The sequence below is a fragment of the Anomaloglossus baeobatrachus genome, chromosome 5 (genome assembly GCF_048569485.1).
Source record: "Anomaloglossus baeobatrachus isolate aAnoBae1 chromosome 5, aAnoBae1.hap1, whole genome shotgun sequence".
NCBI classification, from domain to species: domain Eukaryota; kingdom Metazoa; phylum Chordata; class Amphibia; order Anura; family Aromobatidae; genus Anomaloglossus; species Anomaloglossus baeobatrachus.
In genome coordinates, this window is record NC_134357.1 from 291,993,457 (window position 1) to 292,003,584 (window position 10,128).

Consider the following 10,128-nt stretch of genomic DNA (forward strand, 5'->3'; position numbering starts at 1 on the left):
TACATCTGGATAAGGGCATGATGATAATATTGTGTCATGTATATAACTAATGATGTAATAATGTTTTATAGAAAAATATGAATGAAATACATCTAAAATAGTCACATGCAAAAAAAGATGAAAAGTAGTAATAAAAGAGTTTTAGATACCATATATGATCAAATGCCAATCACCAATTGAAGACCCACCGACCCTCTGATCTGTTGTCAAAGGTGCATATTATTTTTAGTGTTGGGTCCAAATCCTACTTTTTTCTCGTCTTATGAAAGCTGATGTAGTAGAAGAAGTTCTGTTTTAAAGCTTTCATTAAATGTGGCCATGGGATAGTCTCTTTTTTGGAATCTGTCTGTGAGATTATGGGCCTGGTCAAAAAAAATCTAGGAAATGACAAGCAGTTTCTCCTGATTCGAAGTAACTGCTTATCAGGATTCCTCTTTTTAGGCCAAAAAGGTGACGGCTGTCCCATCTAAGCAAGTCACTGGGGGCAGTAGGTTTTTGGAAAGTCTCAGTTCCAAGATGCCCCATTGAGACTGAGACTTCCTAAAAACATACTGCCACTAATGAACTGCTGAGAGGGGACAACCATCCCCTTCTAGTCATCCCGTAGGGGCAGTATATTTGAATCAGGAGAAACTGCTTGTCATTTTCTAGACTTTTTGACTAGGCCTATAATCTCAGAGCCAGAATCCAAGAGCCATGGCCACAGTTAATGAGCAGTGCAACTCACAGATACCTGGGATCGGCGGGTCCAATCAGGTTTAACAAACCCCCCCAGCTTAGGCTTAGAATTGATCCTGGAAATATCTGGCCAAACACCGGTTCCAATATAAGTCTATGGGGACAAGAATCTGGCACTTTAAAATGGTGGTAGAAGGGATAGGTATAGGGGGATTGGAGCAAGTGTGTTATACTTACTGAATCTCTCGCGGAGCTCTAATGTTACTTCTGGGGTCGCTTATTACCGTCATACATATGCGCTGCTTCCTCCATCCAACAGCATTCCCCACATCTCTGATTAGTTGCAGTTAAACGTCGCGCCTCTACCTTGTGTGACAGCGTATCTGACAGCAACCAATCAGAGGAGCTGTGTGCATGTCTCATATTATGATACCCAACACAGATAAAGCAAACGGCTGCAGTCTGCAGCCACAGCTGTGTGCTTATCTTGGCTGTGTATCAAAATAAAAGGGACCACATGAGGCTTTTTTAATTATTTAAATAAATAATTTTAAAAAATGGCATGCAGTCCCCCTCCCCAATTTTGATACCCAGCCATGATAAAGATGACAGCTGGAGGTTGGTATTCTAAGGCTGGGGAGAGCCATGCTTATTTGGCCCACCAGCCTAAAAATAGCAGCCTGCAGCCGCACAGGATTGTCGCATTCATTAGATGCAACAATCCCTGAACTTTACCCAGCTCATCTCGATTGCTCTGGTGCAATGAAAATTGGGGTAATAAGGGGTTAATAACAGCTCACAGCTGCCACGTAATAGGAGGTGTCTATGAGACCTCCATCATTACTAAACTGTACGGGCTGCAGCCTGTAGCCATATGCTTTCTCTTTGCTGGGTATCATAATATGGGGGGACCGTAGATTTATTTTTTTATTTTTACACCATAGACACGCACACAGCGACTGTGATTGGTTGCCTCTAATAGACTAACCCTTTTCCAGAAGCTCACCCTACACTAAATGCAGCGATCAGTATTATTAGATAATAGAATATATTTTGTAGGCAGCAGCAAGGCCTGTAAGGCTAGAATCCCTGCTTAAAGGCCTTTAGTACACTAATCTTTCTCCAGAAGCTCACATTATTATTATTATTTATCATACTAAATGCAGAATAAGAATGATATTATTAGAGAATAGAACAACTTTTAATTAGCCCTGAAAAGGACTGTTGGTTTACTGTTGTTCCAGCAAGTACTGTCACGCTACACGCTGTCCCTTCTCCAACAGAATCTCTCCCTAAGCCCTACATTATTTAAGGACAGAGTGCAGCAAACATGACGTATTTGGGTCTTATATAGACCTCATGATGCAATGCGGCTGACCAATCACAGTAGTGCCAATGGCCAAGATGGCTAAAGGGGCTTTACACGCTACGATATCGCTAGCGATATCGCTAGCAAGCGTACCCGCCCCCGTCGTTTGTGCGTCACGGGCAAATCGTTGCCCGTGGCGCACAACATCGCTAGTACCCGTCACACTATACTTACCTTCAAAGCGACGTCGCTGTGGGTGGCGAACAGCCTCCTTTCTAAGGGGGCGGTTCGTGCGGCGTCACAGCGATGTCACACGTCAGGCGTCCAATAGAAGCGGAGGGGCGGAGAGCAGCCAAAGGAAAGTCACGCCCAACTCGTTGCTGGAGAATGCAGGTACGGTGTTGTTCGTCGTTCCTGGGGTGTGTGATACCAATGTGATATGACTGAAGAATGAGTGTGATTAGATAGGGATCCTAATCAAAAGATAGTGATCACAGGTATTATTTGATCCATCCAAAACTCAGTATCAGAGAGGTGTCCTCTGGTTGACCCAATTTCACCATGATGAAGAGTCAGGTCTTGATTATGAGGAAGGAACGCTTACAGTTAAACATATGCAGGAAACTCGTGGTTAGTTAGAAACATGTGTAGGAAACTGGCGATGTAAAATTCACAGCTCATTGCAACACATGCAGGAAATCAGTGGTCAGCCAGTGGTCAATTAGCAACAGGTGTAGAAAGCTACTGGTGCCCACAACAGCGTGTGGTCAGGTTACATGACCATGACTCAGCAATCACATGCTGATCACCAATTGCAATACTCGGTGCACACGACGAACACAATGTACGAAGTAGAGACCAGCAATACCCATAATGCAGTGGGTGTTGTCCAATCCTAAAACCAATAGGGTGGGGCACGCCCAGGAACAAAGTATCATTAAATGGAAATGGTACATTTCGGAAAGGGCCAAGAAGGGAGAAGAAGTGGCAGAGATAGCTGAGGAAACATCTTTTCCCAGCAAAGCTGCCATGCTAGAAGAATCCCCGGTGAAGTGGGGGAAAGCATATGAAGATTTAACCGAACAACAACAAACACATGCATGGTTCACAGACGGATCGGCTCGTTATGTGAGTGGGAAAAGGTTGTGGAAAATTGTTGCATATAATCCCACATTGGAAAAATTTCTGTCAGTAGAAGGGGAAGGCAACAGTAGCCAATATGCAGAACTCTAGTAAGTCAGTGAAAAGTAGTTAGGAGTGTTCAAATCAAGAAATTGATAAGGGTGCCCATACTTTTGCACCGGTCAAATTTTGCTTAACCCCTTCACGACCATGGACGGAAAGATCCGTCCTTGTGCCCTGGGCCTTAACGACCAAGGACGGATCTTTCCGACATGGCGGAATCGCGGCACCGGAGCCTCCAGTGACTGCAATATGTTAACAAAAACCGCAGATTCGGGGAGGAGAGGACCTGTTCCTGACCTTAGGAGGGGTGGTGCCTCCTCCCCGGACCTACGGAGGCTGTGATTGGCTGACGAACGCCGCTCAACCAATCACAGCCACTGTAATGTTCCAGCCATTTAAAATGACTGAAACATTGAAATCCAGCCCTGGCCAGTGCAGCTGTAGCACTGGCCATTGGCTGGAGCTGGGTGACCTCACTGGATCACCCTCCCCCAGCTCCAATGCTCTGATTGGAGAGATCGGCCTTGTGACCGATTTCTCCAATCACAGTGGACCTGTTGCCGGTGACCGCCCCCATCAGCTTCACTTGTCCCTGCAGCACGCCAGCACACTGAGCACAGTGAGTGTACACAGTGCAATGGCAGGGCGACAAGCTCCGGTCCCATGCTGTTATGAGACCGGAGCATGGGACCCGGAAGTTGCTGCACTGCCATTGCACTGTACGAAAAGCGTCCCGATCCGCCGCCGCTGCCCTCCGCGATCTGCCACCTGTCTCCCCGATCTCCTGCCCGCACCCTCACCCCCACACCTCCCGATCCGCTGCCTCCGCCGCCCTCCATCTGCCACAGTGCCACCGCTCCCCCCAATCTGCTGCCCGGCCCCTCACCTCCGTGCAGCAGATCGGAGGGAGCGGTGGCACTATGACAGATGGAGGAGGACAGGGATCGTGCACCCTGTCCTCCTCCATCTGTCATAGTGCCACCGCTCCCTCCGATCTGCTGCCCGGCCCCTCCCCCTCGTGATCGGTGCCCGCCCCCTCCCCTCCGTGATGTGCTGCTCGCCCCCTCCCCTCCCCTCCTTGATGTGCTGCTCGCCCCCTCCCCTCCTTGATGTGCTGCTCGCCCCCTCCCTTCCCCTCCGTGATGTGCTGCTCGCCCCCTCCCCTCCCCTCCGTGATGTGCTGCTCGCCCCCTCCCCTCCCCTCCGTGATGTGCTGCTCGCCCCCTCCCCTCCGTGATGTGCTGCTCGCCCCCTCCCCTCCGTGATGTGCTGCTCGCCCCCTCCCCTCCGTGATGTGCTGCTCGCCCCCTCCCCTCCGTGATGTGCTGCTCGCCCCCTCCCCTCCGTGATGTGCTGCTCGCCCCCTCCCCTCCGTGATGTGCTGCTCGCCCCCTCCCCTCCGTGATGTGCTGCTCGCCCCCTCCCCTCCGTGATGTGCTGCACGCTCCCCCCACCTCTCACCCCCGTGGTCAGCTACCCGCCCCCTCCCCTGTCACCGCCGTGATGTGCGCTCCCTCCCCTGTCACCGCCGTGATGTGCGCTCCCTCCCCTGTCACCGCCGTGATGTGCGCTCCCTCCCCTGTCACCGCCGTGATGTGCGCTCCCTCCCCTGTCACCGCCGTGATGTGCGCTCCCTCCCCTGTCACCGCCGTGATGTGCGCTCCCTCCCCTGTCACCGCCGTGATGTGCGCTCCCTCCCCTGTCACCGCCGTGATGTGCGCTCCCTCCCCTGTCACCGCCGTGATGTGCGCTCCCTCCCCTGTCACCGCCGTGATGTGCGCTCCCTCCCCTGTCACCGCCGTGATGTGCGCTTCCTCCCCTGTCACCGCCGTGATGTGCGCTCCCTCCCCTGTCACCGCCGTGATGTGCGCTCCCTCCCCTGTCACCGCCGTGATGTACGCTCCCTCCCCTGTCACCGCCGTGATGTGCGATCCCTCCCCTGTCACCGCCGTGATCTGTGCTCCCTCCCCTGTCACCCCCGTGATCTGCTGTCCACTCTCCCTCCACCTCTCACCCCCGTGATCTGCGCTCTGCTCACCTGTCTCCCCCGTGATCTGCGCTCTCTCACCTGTCACCCCCGTGATCTGCTGTCCGCTCTCCCTCACCTCTCACCCCCGTGATCTGTGCTCTGCTCACCTGTCTCCTCCGTGATCTGTGCTCTGCTCACCTGTCTCCTCCGTGATCTGCGCTGCGCTCCCTCCCCCACCTCTCACCCTCCCCGATCTGCTGCCTCCTTCATCTCATGTGATCCAGCTGCCTAGATCCATCCTGTAGGGTAACTATCCCCAATCTCACCTCCCACTCCCCTTCCCACCCATCCCCCCCACCTGCTCCCTCCCCCCATCCTCTGCCGCTCCTGCATCCACTGCGCCCTCTCCCATCCGCCCCCACCCTATCCCAGCTGCCGTCTCACAATCACAGATGCTCCCTTTAGATGCCGCTGCCCCCCCATCTGCTGCCGCCCCATCTGCCGCCCCCTCCCCCCCTCTTCCGCTGTTTTTTTTTTCTATGCCATGGGGGTCTAGTTTCCAAAATGGGGTCACATGTGGGGGAGCTCCACTGTTTCGGCACCTCAGGGGGTCTCCAAACAGCATGGAATACGCTAATTATCCCAGACAATTTTGCGTTTGAAACGTCAAATGACGCTCCTTGCCTTCCGAGCCCTGCTGTGCGCCCAAACATTTGAGTTCCACCACATATGAGGTATCTGCGTACTCAGGAGAAATTGCACAATACATTTTATGGTGTAATTTTTCCTGATACCCTTGTGAAAAAAAAAAGCTACCTGGTTGAAGTAACAATTTTGTGGTAAAAAAGTTTTTTTTTATTTTCACGGCTCAACTCTATTAACTTTTGTGAAGCCCCCAGAGGCTCAAAGTGCTCAATAAACATCTAGATAAATTCCATGAGGGGTCTAGTTTCCAAAATGGGGTCACATGTGGGGGAGCTCCACTGTTTCAGCACCTCAGGGGGTCTCCAAACGCAACATGGAATACGCTAATTATCCCAGACAATTTTGCGTTTGAAACGTCAAATGACGCTCCTTGCCTTCCGAGCCCTGCTGTGCGCCCAAACATTTTTTTCCACCACATATGAGGTGTCTGTGTACTCAGGAGAAATTGCACAATACATTTTATGGTGCAATTTTTCCTGATACCCTTGTGAAAAAAAAGCTACCTGGTTGAAGTAACAATTTTGTGGTAAAAAAAAAATTTTTTATTTTCACAGCTCAACTCTATTAACTTTTGTCAAGCCCCCAGAGGCTCAAAGTGCTCAATAAACATCTAGATAAATTCCATGAGGGGTCTAGTTTCCAAAATGGGGTCACATGTGGGGGAGCTCCACTGTTTCGGAACCTCAGGGGCTCTCCAAACGCAACATGGTGCGGCTAACGATTCCAGCTAATTTTCTGTTCAAAAAAGTCAAATGGCGCTCCTTCTCTTCCGAGTCCTGCCGTGCGCCCAAACAGTGGTTTTTCGCCACATATGAGGTATCTGCGTGTTCAGTAGAAATTGCCCAACAAATTTTGGGGGTTCATTTAATCCTTCTACCCTTGTGAATATGCAATATTTGAGGCTAAATTAACATTTTTGTTGCAAAAAGTAAAATGTTCATTTTTTCCTTCCACATTGCTTTAGTTACTGTGAAGCACCTGAAGGGTTAATAACCTTCTTGAATGTGGTTTTGAGTAGCCTGAGGGGTGCCGTTTTTGGAATGGTGTCACTTTTGGGTGTTCTGTGTTATGTAGACCTTTCAAAATCGCTTCAAATGTGATGTGGTCCCTAAAAAAAGTGGCTTTGTAAATTTTGTTGTAAAAATGAGAAATTGCTCATAAACTTTGAACCCCTATAACTTCCTTAAAATTTATTTTTTTTTCCCCAAAATTGTTCTGACGTAAAATAGACATGTGGGAAATGTTATTTATTAATTATTTTGTGTCATATGTCTCGTTGGTTTTAGAGCATAAAAATTCAAAGTTTGAAAATTACAAAATTTTCAAAATTTTCGCGAAATTTCCGTTTTTTTCACAAAGAAATGCAAAAAATATCGGCCTAAATTTACCACTACTTCAAAGAAGGTTAAAAATATTTATTGAGGTTCTATTAAAAAAGATCCATCGAATAAGGCTCTACTAGCTGAAACATGTTGGATTTCTCTTAATGTGTCCCCCCTCACTGTTTTCATGATCGATGGATCTTTTTTAATAGAACCTCAATAAATATTTTTAACCTTCTTTGAAGTGCTGGAGATCATACTCTAGTTTCCTTGTCTGTGTTCTGCCTGAGGCCAGGGCAGCTCCGTGCACCAACACCGATCCTGACCTGGACTTTAGGAAGGGTGAGCTGAACTACTTTTTCTATTTTCTGTCATTAAATTTACCACTAACATGAAGCCCAATATGTCAGGAAAAAACAATCTCAGAATCACCGGGATCCGCTGAAGCGTTCCAGAGTTATAACCTCATAAAGTGACACTGGTCAGAATTGCAAAAAATGGCCTGGTCTTTAGGGTCAAAATAGGCTTGGGGCTGAAGGGGTTAAATGCGGATTGCACATTTTCTGTTAGTACAATAAACCTCATCTCAATCCAGAAATATTACTCAGTCCATCAGTTATTAGATATATGAAACTGAAATAGCTGTTGCAAAAACCCAAATTGTTATAAAGAAAAAAGGTTAACATTAATAGGGGTGCCCAAACTTTTTCATATGACTGTAACTGCCCATGAATTGAGGAAAATATAGCGTGAAGCTGCCAAGAGGCCATTTGCCACCAGTTTGGCCATATGTCAGAGCTGCAACGTTACTGGAGTATCAAAAAGCACAAGGAACTCAGGAACATGGCCAAGGTAAGAAAGGCTGATAAACGACCACCTTTGAACAAGAAACATAAGATAAAACGTCAAAACTGGGCCAAGAAATATCGTAAGAATGATTTTTCAAAGGTTTTATGGACAGATGAAATGAGAGTGACTTCTGATGGGCCAGATGGATGGGCCAATGACTGATCAGTAAAGGGCAGAGAGCTCCACTCCGACTCAGACACCAGGAAGGTGAAGGTGGGGTACTGGTATGGGCTGGTATCATCAAAGATGAACTTGTCGGATCTTTTCAGGTTGAGGATGGAGTGAAGCTCAACTCCCAGACCTACTCCCAGTTTCTGGAAGACAACTTCTTCAAGCAGTGGTACAGAAAGAAGTCGGTATCGTTCAAAAAAAACATGATTTTCATGCAGGACAATGCTCCATCACATGCATCCAACTACTCCACAGCGTGGCTGGCCAGTAATAGTGTAAAAGATGAAAAAATAATGATATGGCCCCATTGTTCACCTGATCTGAACCCCATAGAAAACCTGTGGTCCCTCATAAAATGTAATATCTACAGGGAGGGAAAACAGTACACCTCTCGGAACAGTGTCTGGGAGGCTGTGGTGGCTGCTGCGCGCAATTTGGCTCGTAAACAGATGAAGCAACTGACAGAATCTATGGATGGTAGGCTGTTGAGTGTCATCATAAAGAAAGGTGGCTATATTGGTCACTAATTTTTTGGGGTTTTGTTTTTGCATGTCATAAATCTTTATTTCTAAATTTTGTGCAGTTATATTGGTTTACCTGGTGAAAATGAACAAGTGAGATGGGAATATATTTGTTTTTTATTAAGTTGCCTAATAAGTCTGCACAGTAATAGTTACCTGCACAAACAGATATCCTCCTAACATAGCCAAATCTAAAAAACCTCACTCCAACATCCAAAAATATTAAGCTTTGATATTTATGAGTCTTTTGGGTTGATTGAGAACATAGTTGTTGATCAATAATAAAAAAAATCCGCTAAAATATAACTTGCCTAATAAGTCTGCACACGGTATATTTAGCTTATCATACATGACTTCAGAGCCAATTGTGACATATCCATCCAATACACCATAAATTCCAAATTTTCCTAATTCAGCAAGAATTAAATCTCATCTGCTGGGGATATAATACATATAGAGAACTAAATTAGTACCACCTAAAAAATATATGCTCATTCCCATGATATATCATATACATAAGTTAATGATGATAACCATTGTTTTTAAGCCTCATAGACCTTAGGGGTACTTTATACGCTGCGACATCACTAGCATCGGCTAGCGATGCCGAGTGTGATAGTACCCGCCCCTATCGCACATGTGATATGTGATGATTGCTGCCGTAGTGAACATTATTGCTACGGCAGTGTCACACGCACATACCTGCTCGGCGACGTCGCTGTGACCGCCGAACAATCCCTCCTTCAAGGGGGAGGTGCGTTCGGCGTCACGGCGACGTCACCCCGACGTCACTAATCTGCCGTCCAATAGAAGCAGAGGGGCGTAGATGAGCGGGACATAACATCCCGCCCACCTTCTCCCTTTTGCATTGCCGTCGGGACGCAGGTAAGGAGATGTTTGTCGCTCCTGCGGGTTTACACAAGCTGCAGGAACGACAAACAACATCGTACCTGCAGTCAACCCGACATTATGCAAATGTACAACGCTACACAGATCACCGATTTTCGCCGCTTTTGCGATCGTTTATCGTCGCACCTAGGATTTACACGTTGTGATGTCGCTACCGCTGCCGGATGTGCGTCACTAACGACGTGACCCCGGCGATATTTTGGAAGCGATGTCGCAACGTGTAAATCCCCCCTTAGGCCTGTGACACACATCTGTGCCGCCGGCACGTGTTTGTAATTTTTTACACGTACCGGCGGCACGGAGACACGTTAAGCAATGCTACCCTATTGTAGCAGGCACACACACGTAAAACCACACAGAACGTGTGTCCGTGTGCGTTTGTACGTGTGTGCGTTTTTCAAAGCGCTGACATGTCAGTGTTTTCTCCCGCAGCACGGGTGTTACACGGCCCGCACCCGTACCACACGGGTGTAGTGTGGATGCGGTCCGTGTGACACGCGCCGGAGAAAA